At 34.8% G+C, this 15,628-nt stretch overlaps 1 pseudogene; it reads right to left on the minus strand.

The window, feature by feature from the left end:
- Window positions 1–7,186: 7,186 nt before the first annotated feature.
- On the minus strand, window positions 7,187–7,345 carry LOC122910923 (annotated as a pseudogene).
- Between the last annotated feature and the right edge of the window lie 8,283 nt (window positions 7,346–15,628).

Below are 15,628 nucleotides of genomic sequence, written 5' to 3' on the forward strand. Positions count from 1 at the left end.
CTAAGGTGTGTTACTTTCATCCCATGATATACAAACACTTCTATTAGTTTTTGGCTTATCTTTTAATTTCTTCTTTTGAAAATATAAGCAAATGAATATCTTCACATACAGAAACACATACATATATATACATATATTTTATACCTTCTTATGCATACTTAGTATACTGTTAAAATATTCTGCAGGGATGCCTGGGTGGCTCAGTTGGTTGAGTCTCTGCCTTTTGATTTTGGCTCAGATCACAATCTCAGGGTGGTGGGATTGAGCCCTGTGTTGGGCTCCAGACTCAGTGGGGAGTCTGCTTGAGATTCTCTCCCTCTCCCCCATTCTGTTCCCCCCAAATTAATCAATCAATCTTTAAAGAAATATTCTGCACTGTTAACTCAACACTATGTATTCATATGAACATATATATTCATAATACTGATGTGGGAAACAAAGGCCAAAGGAATGTAGCTTAAATTAAAATCTTATAGTTTGTAGCCCATTGATGGATACCTAAATGCAGAGCATGACCTTTCTCAAGGAACTCGTGGCTGCCTTAGTGACTTAAGGCCCTTACGGTCCTGAAATTCAACCTTGCTTCCAGATTCCTTGGAGACTTGCGCTATCCTTAACCCCACTAATTAAAAAGTATAAAATCAGTCACTGCTCACAATCCCAGTATAGCTCTTTCTGCCACAGGTCCTGTCCTGTGAATAGAGAAGGAGTGAATGTAAAGGCTGGAGAGATAGGAGTGCCCTGACCTTCCTGACTAGGCTTCAGAACTGTTTTGGCAAGTGGAGATGCTGATATAGAGCAGAACAAGAGATAAGGGAACAAACCAAGACAGCACAATAATCTCAAGGCCACAAGCTTTCTACTAAGTTCTCCATAAAAGACTGCCACTAGAGCCTTCAGTTGGCAACCCTTTAGGGATGCTTCTCTAGAGAGCTTTTTCTTTCCTCTCTGCTCTCACCTTCACTTAGTAAATTTTCACTTCACTTTACCCTTTTGTGTCCATGAGATTCATTCTTCCACTGTGTGAGACAAGAGCCCTGCAACCCTGCAACAATATTATACTATTTACTATGCTATGATATCTTCCTCATTCATTTTTCAGTGACATTGCTATAGATAGACCATAATTTATTAAGCCACTCCTTTCTTTTCTTTTTTTTTTTTTTTAAGATTTTTAAAATTTATTTGACAGACAGAGATCACAAGTAGGCAGAGAGAGAGGGAGAAGCAGGCTCCCTGTGAGCAGAGAGCCCGATACGGGGCTCGATCCCAGGACTCTGGGATCATGACCTGAGCCGAAGGCAGAGGCTTTAACCCACTGAGTCACCCAGGCACCCAAGCCACTCCGTTCTTAAGGGGCTGTTGAGTTACTTCCAGTCTTCTGCCATTAAAAGTAGTGTACCATATAAGATTTTTGCATATGGTTATTCCTTACTTTGAGCTGGGATAGGTTCCTAAACTAGTTATTCTGGGTCAAAGAAAATTCATACAAAATATTGCTAGATAGCACCAAATGTGCAGTTTCTATCGGACTATATGCCAATAGGGTAAGTTGTCAAACTTTTGGAGTTTTGCCATATAGATACATAAAAATAGTTTAGTTTAGTTTAGGGACACCTGGGTGGTTCAGTGGGTTAAAGCCTCTGCCTTCAGCTCAGGTCATGATTCCAGGGTTTTGGGATGGAGCCCCACATCGGGCTCTCTGCTCAGCGGGGAGCCTGCTTCCCTTCCTCTTTCTTTGCCTGCTATTCTGCCTACTTGTGATCCCTGTCTGTCATATAAATAAATAAAATCTTTAAAAATAATAGTTTAGTTTAAATTTAAATTTATCTTGAGTGAACTTGACCATCTTTTCATGTTTAAAGATTTTTTTGTTTGTTTGCAGTTCAGTCTGTCCATTTTTATCACGGTTTGATGGGCTTTTTCTTCTCAAGGTTTTTATATATTATGCATAATAACCCTTTCTTTGTGATGTATTTTGCAGGTTTTTTTCCTTGGCTTGATAGCACTAATCCTTTCATCATTGTACTCTCTTTCTCCCTTTCTTGTACACCCACCCCATCGTCCTCACTATAAGAACTCATCTTCCAAAGCACTTGGCTCTGAGCAAAATGAACAAACAAAAAAATAACAAATAAACTGATAACCCTCTTTTATTGGAATTTTGTGATCTTTACAAGTCAGGGGATATGATGAGCAGCATATGCATTACATCTGGTCCAGTTTATGTCTGTTTCTTGAAAAAAAAATTATAGTTTTCTTACACTGACTTCACTCAATTCATTTTGAAAGTTTTTTATTTTATTTACAAAATGAGTACTTCATTTATATTTTATCAGGTTATTATTATTATTTTTTTTAATGTAGAAGCCCATGATTTCATTACTTTGACATATTCAACTAAATTTTCATATTGCTTACGGTAGTTTTTCATTGATTCTATTCATGTTTTCAAAATATTTACAAATAATATCCATCAACAGAGATAATTTTACATTTTTCATTTCATTTTTTTCCCATCTGATTGCATTGTCTACCGCCTCAAAATCAAGATAATGTATTACTAAAGAAAAAGACATCCTTGATGTATTCCTGAGATGATTCTGATATTTCCCCATTATGGAATCATTGCTTGAGCAATTCAATTTCATAGGGTCATATTGAATAAATTCACCTATGAATGGTGTCAGCTTACAGGTAGTTAAATTTAACCAGATAGTTACTTTGGGGGGACATGTACATGTAACGGAGGTAAAGAGCTTGGCTATATTCTCTATCATCACTTGCAACCTCCCTCCCCCACACCATGTTTTTGCCTTTCCTGAGCTCTTACACCAACTACTTCTGGATGAACATTCAGGACCAGGGACACTGAAACAGTCTGTCTATGTGGCTTTCTCTCACTATCTATGTTTCAAATACCAGAAATATGGTGTAATAGTGTAACCAGTGTAACAGTGTTGTTTCAGAGAAAAGAAGTAGTCCCTAGGGACCAGAGATGTCATGGAGTTGAGAGCAGAGCACTTGCCCATCTGTTAAGAAAGTTTTGTTTCCCATTTGTGTGTGTATACATGCCTCAGAATCCTTACACAGAGATTAGGTGACTGAAGTAAAAAATGGAATTATTATTCCAAGATTCCCTTGCTCAAAACATATCTTAACACTCACAAATCCTCCTGAAACCAGAGAATTGCATGGAGATACATGTAATAATCAATCATGAGTTGAATTTAACAGCTATCAAATCACTAATTTTATATAGATCTCCAAATTCCTTATGCTACTCAAATGTCATTCTTCGGATGCACTTAACCTCACCTATCCTACTGGAGGGAACATCATTCCATGTTTTTGGCTGTGACAGCATCTCTAGATTCACAAAATATATGATGATCAAAATAGTATATTGTCATTGGTACCATCTCTGTTTATGCTTAGCTTGGAGGGTTAGTTTAAATTGGCTCATACTTATGTCCTTTGTTCATTCACCCTTTGGTGATTAAAATGGAAAACCAGAAAGCTGATTCTTGTTTCTGTTCTATTTATCTATGTCATATGTCATATGTGTATATATATACATATACATATGTGTGTATGTGTATATATTATATATATATATTTTATATATATATACATATATATATGAAAGACAGAGAGAAAAAGAGAGTGTGTGTGTGTGTGTGTGTGTGTGTGTGTGTGTGTGCAAGTGGAGAAGGGCAGAAGGAGAGAAAAAAATCTTAAGCAGGTTCTACATCCAGCCCAGAGCCCAAGGAGGGGCTTGATTTCACAACCCTGAGATCATGACCTGAGCTGAAATAAAGAGTCAGATGCTGATCTGACTGAGCCACCCAGTTGACCCAGCATATAATTTTTTAAGTTAACCTCTATGTTCCTAACTTTTAGGAATTCCTCTAGTAGTTCTCTTTCTCCAAGAATGTTACAGAGTAATAATCCTGTTATACTTAAATAAGGTTGTTCACTTGTAATATTTTTAGGCAGAATGCTAAAAATACTACAAAAATACTTTATTCATTTTTATTTTATCAGGCATAGTCATTTTTCCATGTATTTATCACTTTCTATGGGAACAATATTAATACAATTAGTGTGAATATGGGGAACTACCAAGGCATTTAGAGGAAATAAGCAGAGAAACAAACAAACAAACACTGCTCTAACCACTAGAAAGGAAAAATACAGTAGTGTTATTATCTGAAAGGTATACCAACATACATGAAGTAAGAGTGTCAAAATATATATATTAACATAGCCATATATGTAAATGTATATGTACAAAATACATCAATTTTATAATTATAAACATATATTTATTTATATGTATAAAATATATCAGTTTTATATGTTTATAAAATATGTATTATATATTTATGTTTTATATTTATAAATATATATTTATAAAATACATCAACTGTATAATTATATACTATATAAAACTATAAACAAAACAATTTTGCGTGTGTCCATATATATTGTATATGCAATATATATATATAATATATATAGCAGAGCATGTACTTCTTAGGCCAACACAAGCAGAAATTCCTGTATTTAAAACTGTTTCTCATTTATTGTCTTTGACAATATTACTAACTTCACCAACCTGAGTCAGCTATTATCCATAATTACAAAGCCTATGTCTTGATATCTAAAACTTTCCCTTAGAGTTTCCTCTCAAATCTATATATTCCTTTCAAATATATTCTTTTCAAATAAATATATTTTCTTCAAATATATCCTTTAACACAGCTAATACATATAATATTTATTACCTATATACAATATATTTATAAAATATATGAACTGTATTTACAATATGTAACTGTAAACTACCTAAAATTGTAAGTATAATGTGTGTGTGTTTGTGTGTGTGTGTGTGTGTTTAGCAGGACCTTTATTTCTTAGACTAACACAAGCAACAATTCTGTATTTAACAATGTTTCAAACTACCCTAAATCAGTAATTTTTCATAATTACAAATCTTATGTCTTGATATCTAAAAGTTTCTGTCAGAGTTTCCTTTCAAATACATCAGTTCATTTAACATCTAGATGGAAGTCTAAAGACCTTCTAAGAAAATGGATCCAGGTGTTTACATTTTTTTTTCTTTTCTTCCTCCATTTTTTTAACTGCCTAGAACTGTAACATATTATGATGCTGAAGATCAAGATGAGTTAAGGCAGTATGGTTTGCTTCCCATTTTTTCTGTAATCCATAGTTGAAATTGTGAAAGCATTGGAGAATATAAAAAATGTGCTTTTAAAGTAAAAGAAATGGGGCGCCTGGGTGGCTCAGTGGGTTAAGCCGCTGCCTTTGGCTCAGGTCATGGTCTCAGGGTCCTGGGATCGAGCCCCCGCATCAGGCTCTCTGCTCAGCAGGGAGCCTGCTTCCTCCTGTCTCTCTGTCTGCCTCTCTGCCTGCTTGTGATCCCTCTGTGTCAAATAAATAAATAAAAAACCTTTAAAAAAATAAAGTAAAAGAAATAATCATTAAAGGAACAAAATGTCAATATAAAATTTCCTGTCATCCTCTATTTTTTTGAACCAAAATAGAACATTTAGGTGGGAAAATGAGACACTAAGGCATTGCTATCATGATTAACTGTTAACTTTTCATTATAATTCATAATTCTCTTCATAAGAACTGAAGCCTGGAAATGGGAAACAGAAACAATCATCTCTTTTGGGTTGCTATCATTGTCAATCTAACTCTTTCTCTGCTCCAGTGAACCTAAATTACTGAAAGTAATATAACGGGATGGGTAATTCAATGGTGTGAACAAATGTATCCCAATGCAAATGACCTCACATTGTAAGGTGGCTTTTTCTTGCCCCTCAAAGTACCCTTCGATTACTACTTGGCCTGTGTTTGATTGCCGCCACTGTAATCTTCTACTTGTTGCAATCTGAAGTTAGTTCTAACCTAAACAATACAAAATTTAATTCCTTTCTATCATGCTATTTCGGAGATTTACTCAAACTGTTTGACTCACCAGTAATATTCAATTGAGCAGATAAAAATATGAAGATACAGTTGTTTGTTTTATAGAAACTGTACCTTTTCTATTCAACACTAGGCATTCTTGGCCATACCTTGTGAAACTCAAGGCTGAGGTGAAAAGAACTTGCCTTTCAAAAAGTGGAGATAATCTGTCTCCTATAATCTCCACATCTCTCTCTCTTAACTTTACTCTCCTACTCTTTCTTTTTCTTCTCCTTTCTCCACTCATTATCTTTCTTTTTCATCTTCTCTTGCCTTCCTTTTTCTTCTGTTTGTTTGTTTGTTTTTTTTTTTTTGCAATTTATTTTCAAATTCCTCTAGTAATTAATTTTGAAATACAAGGTTGGGTGGTATGACTTAAGGTTCACTGAGGGATGAATCAACAGTTACTGGGAGAGCTCCTGGGTGGCTCAGTGGGTTCAGCATCTGCCTTGGGCTCAGGTCATGATCCTGAGGTCCTGGGATGGAGCTCCTTGTCTGGCTCCTTGTTCAGAGGGGAGCCTGCTTCTCCCTCTACCTCTGTCCCTTACCACTGCTCATGCTCTCTCTTTCTCAGACAAATAAATAAAATCTTAAAGAAGAAAAAGTTACTGGGAAGTTTGGTATGTGAAGGAGAAAGGAAAGGGAAGCAAGTAAATGCTTGTTATAAAGCTGAAGGGCTAGGACATAGACAAATGTGAAATTAAACGATGAGGGGGTTTGCCAAGAACTTCAAGAGTTTTGGCTTAAATCAGTGAAAATTTAATGGATTTGGAGTATACTATACATGTATATGTAAAGACAAAAACTGCATCTGTTACATTGTTAAAGAAAGGGAAGCATATGTTTTACACCAAGGATGTGGCAGTGTTACCAACAGGTAGTATATTGATACTCAAATTAACCTGCTCATACAATGCAAGTGTTGGTACTTCCTGTATTTCTATAATAAAGAGAAATAAAAGATCACTAAAGAGACATCAGTAATGTTAATATAAGCAAATGAATAAATGGAAAAATAAATCTGAAAATTCTTTCTCAATGATAAGAAATTTCATATATTTGCAAATGGCACAAAGTAAGACAAGAGCAGTTTGATATGAGGATGGATAGTTAGGAGGAACTGGGCTTAAACAATATGGAATGTGGTTATTATGAATTAACTTTTCATAACTTAAACCACTGAATTAAATGAATATCTCAAACAGAATATATCTAAACTATAAATGTTTTATATTTTTATTTTAATTCTATAATCCTATTTATTAAACTACTTTACCTCAGATATTAGCAATAATCGCGCCTCGGATAAACCTCATTGGCTACGATACTGCCACTGCGCAAAGCTCAGATATTATATAACTGGGATATGATAACCTATGAATTAAAGTTTTAGGGAATTTTTTTAAAATATGAAAACAATATTTGGAGAGTTTAAGACTTAAGTAATGTTATACAAATTTTAAACTATTGAAGATTTCAAGGAAGTAGAGAAACAACAAAATATAGTGGAAATTAAACACTTAGAGAAAAAATATTTAAAAAAATTAAAGATTGTTCATGATAGTAATCTAATCTTTTTTTTTTACTTTATATAGAGAGGAATAGCATGCATGATGAGAGCTGGGGAGGGGAGGATAGGGTAGAAGGAGAGGGGGGAGAGAGAGAATCCCAAGCAGGCTCCCTGCCAGAGTGGAGCCCCAAACCATGTTGATGCTACAACCATGAGATCATGTCCTGAGGCAAAATCAAGAGTTGGATGCTTAATGAACTGAGCCACACAGATGCCCCAAATCATCATGTTTTGTTTTGTTTTGTTTTTAACCAAAAAATAAACTCTATGGGGAACAAATTGTTGGTTACCAGAGGGGAAGTGGGAGGCAGATTGGGTGAGATGGTGATGGGGATTAAGAGCACACTTATCTTGATGAACACTGATGAATGTATAAAACTGTTTAATGCTTATATTTTACATCAGAAACTAATATAACAGTGTATGTTCATGACACTGGATTTGAAACAAAACAAACAAATAAAATAAATAAATAAACACTATAATAAAATACATTTAGTTATGTTGTGAAATATTTACCATTACTCTTTAGATTTTCCTAGGAAATAATCATGTAAGCCAAGTTTTTAAATGTGCTAAGGCAAACTAAAATACTATTTTGTGTAATTTTTTGTTTGTTTTCCTTTAAATGTCATATTTTCTGTTGTGTTTGGAAACATTTTTGGAAACTTAGACAACTAAATCCATGTCTAGTAAAGCTTAACACACTTTAAATCCAAAATGATGGATGATAAAACTAGAATAATATGTGCCCAGAGTAAACCCTAGTCATATATTATATACTGATGGAATGCTAACAATAGTAAGTACTATTTGCTATATTGATCACTGTTGCACAGCAATGATTCAAAATGTTTAGAAATGTTTTTGATATAAATAAATATCTTAGGCTACATTTTCCTATTTTCAGTCTCATGCTAGCTAGTCTGTCATATTAAAATTTGTTGCTTTTATTTTTTAAAAGGTTATTTCAAAACTCCATGTAAAATATTATATTTTGTTTATTGATTCATCAACCACAGAAATTACCCATTTACTCTTCAATATGAAAACCATGTTTTAATTAATCCTTTCTTAGTCAACATCTGCTAGTATACATGTTAGGTTTTCTATTATTTTTAAGAGTATAATTCTATTAGTAGAAACAAACAAAAAATCTTCTAAGCTCTGACCATAAAATGGCTTAAAGCCTTAGAGCTATTAATTTATGATAATGTGTGAGGATTACATTTTATTTGCTTAAAAGTTTCTTCTGGATTGAATTTTATTCTTCTTAAAATACATGTATTGAAATCTGAACCCAGTTCCTCAGAATGTGATTGTATTTAAAGATATTCTTTTAAAGAGGTTAATTATTTTAAAACAAAGCCATGAAGGTGGGTCCTGATCCAATCTGATTGATGTGCATATCATAAGAAATTTGGACACCCAAGGAGACATGAGGGATGTGCATGCACATAGGAAAGACCAGTGAAGACAGCAAGTAAATAAAAACAAAAGCAAAACAAAACAAAACATCAACTGTAAGTCAAGGAGATAGGCATTAGAAGATACTCATACAACATCTAAATATTGGACTTCAGCATCAAGAACTGTGAGAAAATAGATTTCAGTTGTTTAATTCACCCAGACTGTGGTATTTTGTTATGAGCCCCAGCAAAATAATACATGTTCTACATTCATGCCACTAAACAGAGCATTTTACCAGAGTCACAAAAAATCACTGAGACATGATCTCTAGTAAATTGTTTTCCATAGATTTTCTTATAGAGTTTTCAAATCTTTTCTTTTCTTTCTTCCTTTTTTTTTTTTTTTTTTTTTTTTGGCATTACTTGCCATTGTCACACCCTTAAATTTTAAATCTCTTAGACATAAATAACATAAAATAGGTTTTTTTGTTGTTGTTGTTCTTGTTTTCTTTTCCATTTCTCAAGATGCTTTTCCTACATCTATCACACCTTCCTGTACTGTGTAGGTTACTCTTCAGGTCTGTTCCAGAGCTCTCATCTGGAATACTATATCTGGACCACACTGCATTATAGACATCATTACCAAGACCCATGTCTTCTTATTTCTTGATTTCCAAATTTATTTCCCTGAAGTACATCTTCAAAGAATTTCTAAATATGGAACATGGTAGGTAAATTTTCCCATCTTTGTACAATTGTAAACTTTTCCCTCGACATTTACTTATGCCTTGGGAAGATAAGTAATTCTAGGTTAAAATATATATTTTTGATGTTTGAAGTTTTTTTTTTTTTAAATTTTCTTACATCCTGTTAAATTGCCATGCTGCAGACACTACTGATATCACTTGAATAAAAGAAAGTTTAATTCTTTCCAGAAAATGTCAACACAAGAAGCATTGTATTTGGATATGTACAAATCTTATTCAACTTCTTCAGAGAAAAAGACTAGTGTTTATCTGGGTCCATAATCTAGAAAACAATTCATGTGTTTTAGGTATTGACTGGGGATAGAGGGGAGAGGTGTAGTATAAGGATGGTTATAGATGCAATGTAAGGATAACATGATGGAGGTGCCATATAAGAATCTGTTATCCCATGTATATATATAAACCTTCATCTAATCCTGTTCTCCACTGCTCACCTCCACCAACCATGGTTCCTGGGGCTTAGCGGTCAGAGCTTTTCCAGTGTCCTGCTTGGTGGATTAGTTTCCAATAAGTCTACAAGTTCCCCAGATGGTTAATTTAGTTCATATGTTCCCCTTTCCTTCCAAATTAGCTTTATTATGAAATCTGAAATCTCACTTACAGAGTTCCCAAAACTATTTGGGTGGGTCATGTGGAATATATATGCATATATATGAATACATATTTCAAATATAAATATATATACTTGGAATTTAAATATAAATATGTGTGTGAGGTGTGTGTGTGTGTATAGCAACCTACACAGAGCATATTTATATATAGAAAGAGATTTATATATATATATGCACATTATAAATTTATCTATAACATATATTTAAATATATATGTATATGACATGTATATGCAAATAGTAACTCATCATTATTATTGGCATGAATCTATCCTTAAACTAGATCCATTTAATTCTAATTCAAAATTGTTTCTATGGCATATTGTCACTGGGATCTCATGGAATTTTAGAACTGAAAAGAACCCAGGGGACAGGGATGGTTGAAAAACAGTAATCTAGAGATTGAAAGCATAGCTCACCAAAGTCTCACACATTAGACAAATAATGTCATTGTAAAATATATCTGAGTTTTAACCAAGGAATCATAACTTGGATAGTGAAAAATGTGAGGGATAGAGGGAATTATAAAAGAACCAGAAATATCATGATGTAAACAAGTTATGGAGGTGATAACATATTTTCCCCCTCTTTTTATGTTGTTTTGAATTTTATTTATGACAACACAAAGATAACCTTTTTTTCAAACCAGAATTTCTATAGCTGCCTTTAGAATGGTAATTGATTATTTCTGTGGCTCATAAAAGCTATACAGGTTAAAATTTAACACAACTAAGGATAAAAGGCTATATTCTGAAATTATATCTTGATCACATTTACTTCACTTGTAATAATTAAAACAAAGAATACCCCAACTGAATTCCTTAACCTACTGTGAAATTTTCCCAATAAAACTTTAGCTAGTATGAAATGATAGATTAAAAAATCATGCCAGCTGCTTACACATCCAGAATCAAGTATTCATTTGAATTCATCTATTTTCATGTCTTAAGTTTTCCACAAGTTTTCAACATTGTTTATATTAAGTAAGAGGGTTTTTTTTTCCATTAAGAATATTAAAATATCTTATAGTGGGAAATACCTTGAATCATTAGCAATATTGCTGCTTTGGAAGATTTGCAGGCTTGATTGCACTGTAGTAGTTTAGCAAGCTAAGTGCTACACATTGTTGGTAGTGTGTATAACTATTAGTATTATTACCTCTTAAATTTTTTGTTGGACCAGATTCTTTTTATTGTTCTCCTCCCTAAATCTACAACATTTTATAATTTTCTTTAGACAATTTCTTACTGTTGACAAGTCCAAACTAGAACAAATATAATATAAAATTCATTATGAGAGGTTTTCAGTCTCTTTGAACTCAGGAAACAATAAATACTATGTTATTAAATCCTATTAAAATGGGCTCCTAGCCCAAAATATTACTCTTCAACTGAAAATATGTAATGTTGCTTAATGATCAGGGTGTTTGAGCTTCGATTTTGACTGTAAAAAATAATGATCTTTCATTATAATAAAATATTCCACTATTGCACTGTCTGTATTTTATGAATTACTCTACACATACTTTGTGTCAATTAGAGGCCGTGTCAATTAGAGGCCGTAGAATAAAAGGTAACACTTCAGCCTTCAGGCTGAGTCATTTATTTGGAGTTCACTGATGTGTTCTTAATTCAATTTGAAGTCTCTCCCCACCCATAGTTTGTGGAGAAAGAGATGCAAACATTTTTCTTCATTGACAATGACTGGAGAATGCATCAACGTGACAAATATTTTCCAGGAGGAAAAAATAAAAAAGGTATACTGTGTGAGTAACAGTCTCTCTCTCAAAGAAAAAATAAAAAAGATAATCATAACAATATTTATAACATTTCTTTTATCTCAAAGGAACCTCCAAGCACTTTAAAAATGTTAACAATGATCTGGTTCTGTGGGATTCACGTCTCCTATCACTGAAGAGGATTCATATTTAACAGTGCATGGGGATGATAGACCCTGCAGAAAGCTCAGTTGGATTTATTATCACATCCATAAGGCTGAAGGGGAAGTACTGCTTATTTCAAACTGCCCATGTTAGAACGTGTATCCATCACAGAATCAAAGGCATGCACTCCCTGCATATGTGAAATGTGATGGATAGCATAACATTCACCTGCTCTCAGATAAAAGTATTGATGAGGCATCTGCCCGACACCATATGGTAAGGTAGACAACATTATGACTGTTAATAAGACATTAGTAATCATTTAAAACCATATAATGTGTTCATGTGAATTAATATTATTTTTGTTTCTTCCACCTATTTAAAAAAATCAGTGTTCAGAATCCTATATTAATACACCTATAGAACAGTACAAGCATAACCATTTTTCCAATACAGAAATATTTATGTGTCAGTGCTGAATTCCCTCATGTAGATTATATGGCTGACTTGAAAAATGATGATATATTGCAAATTCTACAACAGTGAGTGACATCGCTTGCACAATAATTAACAGGTGTTAAAATTTTCTAAATGCACATGTGTAGTCATGTACATGTATATACTTAACATACATCAGAGAGTTTTATCATATACTATTATTTGGTTTATACTGTGTACTATTGTTCACTTTAAAACTACTATTTAAAAACAGGAAGAGGAAGGAGTCAAGATGGCGTAGAAGTAGCAGGCTGAGACTACTTCAGGTAGCAAGAGATAGCTTATCTAAAGATTGCAAACACCTACAGATCCAACAGGAAATCGAAGAGAAGAACAGCAATTCTAGAAACAGAAAATCAACCACTTTCTGAAAGGTAGGACTGGTGGAGAAGTGAATCCAAAGTGATGGGAAGATAGACCCCGGGGGGAGGGGCCAGCTCCCGGCAAGCGGCAGAGCAACGGAGCACAAAATCAGGACTTTTAAAAGTTTGTTCCGCTGAGGGACATCGCTCCAGAGGCTAAACTGGGGAGAAGCCCACGTGGGGTCAGCGTGGTCTCAGCTCCCACAGGGTCACAAAAGGATCGGGGCTGTCTGAGTGTTGCAGAACTTACAGGTATTAAAAAGCAGAAGCCGGCTACAGAGACAGTCGGAGTGAGCTCACAGCTCAGGGTCGCAGGCTCAGTGAGCTCGGAGTGTGGCCGGAGATCAGGGAGACGGGAGTAATTGGGTGCTCTTCTCTGAGGGCGCACTGAGAAGTGGGGCCCTGGGCTCTCGGCTCCTCTGGGCCGGAGACCGGGAGGCCGCCATTTTCATTCCTGTCCTCTGGAACTCTATGGAAAGCGCTCAGGGAACAAAAGCTCCCAAAAGCAAACCCGAGCGGATTACTCAGCCCGGCCCCTGGTAAGGGCAGTGCAATTCCGCCTGGGGCAAAGACGCTTGAGAATCACTACAACAGGACCCTGGACCCAGAAGATCAGCAAGAGATCCAGCCAGGACCACGTTCACCTACCAAGAGTACAGTTTCAATACCAAAGAGAGCAGCGGAATTCCAGAGGAGGAGAAAGCAAAGCACAGAACTCATGGCTTTCTCCCCATGTTTCTTTAGTCTTGCAGTTAATTTAATTTTTTTTTTCTTTTACAATTTTTTTCTCTTCTTCTGCTAATTTTTCTTAACTTTTATGCTTTTCTTTTTTAACTTTTTTAACTAGTTTATGTAATATAAATATATTTTTTATACTTTTTTCTTTATTCATTTTCTCTTTTTAATTATTTCTTTTCTTTGCTTTTTTTTTTTTTTCCTTTATGAACCTCTTTTTATCCCTTTCCTCCCCCCTCACGATTTGGGATCTCTTCTGATTTGGTTAAAGCGTATTTTCCTGGGGTTGTTGCCACACATTTAGTATTTTACTTGCTCCTTCATATACTCTTATCTGGACAAAATGACAAGGCGGAAGAATTCACCACAAAATAAAGAACAACAGGCAGTACCAAAGGCTAGGGACCTAATCAATACAGACATTGGTAATATGTCAGATCGAGAGTTCAGAATGACGATTCTCAAGGTTCTAGCTGAGCTCAAAAAAGGCATGGAAGATATTAGAGAAACCCCCTCAGGAGATATAAAAGCCCTTTCTGGAGAAATAAAAGAACTAAAATCTAACCAAGTTGAAATCAAAAAAGCTATTAATGTGGTGCAGTAAAAAATGGAGGCTCTCACTGCTAGGATAAATGAGGCAGAAGAAAGAATTAGTGATATAGAAGACCAAATGACGGAGAATAAAGAAGCTGAGCAAAAGAGGGACAAACAGCTACTGAACCACGAAGGGAGAATTCGAGAGTAAAGTGATACCATAAGACGAAACAACACTAGAATAATTGGGATTCCAGAAGAAGAAGAAAGAGAGGGGGGAGCAGAAGGTGTACTGGAGAGGATTGTTGGAGAAGATTTCCCCAATATGGCAAAGGGAACAAGCATAAAAATCCAGGAGGCACAGAGAACCCCCCTCAAAATCAACAAGAATAGGTCCAAACCCCATCACCTAATAGTAAAATTTACAAGTCTTAGTGACAAAGAGAAAATACAGAAAGCAGCCCGGGAAAAGAATCTGTAACATACAATGGTAAAAATATTAGATTGGCAGCAGACTTATCCACAGAGACCTGGCAGGCCAGAAAGAGCTGGAATGATATATTCAGAACACTTAGGGAGAAAAACATGAAGCCAAGAATACTATATCCAGCTAGGCTATCATGGAAAATAGAAGGAGAGATTAAAAGCTTCCAAGGACAAACAAAAACTGAAAGAATTTGCAAACACCAAAACAACTCTACAGGAAATATTGAAAGGGGTCCTCTAAGCAAAGAGAGAGCCTAAAAGTAGTAGATCAGAAAGGAACAGAGACAATATACAGTAACAGCACCTTACAGGCAATAAAATGACACTAAATTCATATCTCTCAATAGTTACCCTGAATGGAAATGGGCTAAATGCCCCAATCAAAAGACACAGGGTACAGAATTGATAAAAAAACAAAACCCATCTATATGAAACTCATTTTAAGCCCAAAGACACCTTCAGATTTAAAGTGAGGGGGTGGAAAAGAATTTACCATGCTAATGGACATCAGAAGAAAGCAGGGGTGGCAATCCTTATATCAGATCAATTAGATTTTAAGCCAAAGACTACAATAAGAAATGAGGAAGGACACTATATCATACGCAAAGGGTCTGCCCAACAAGAAGATCTAACAATTTTAAATATCTATGCCACCAACGTGGGAGCAGCCAACTATATAAAGCAATTAATAACAAAATCAAAGAAACACATCAACAATAATACAATAATAGTAGGGGATTTTAACACCCTCCCTCACTGAAATGGACAGATCATC

Source organism: Neovison vison, chromosome 6, assembly GCF_020171115.1.
Source record: "Neovison vison isolate M4711 chromosome 6, ASM_NN_V1, whole genome shotgun sequence".
Lineage (NCBI taxonomy): Eukaryota > Metazoa > Chordata > Mammalia > Carnivora > Mustelidae > Neogale > Neogale vison.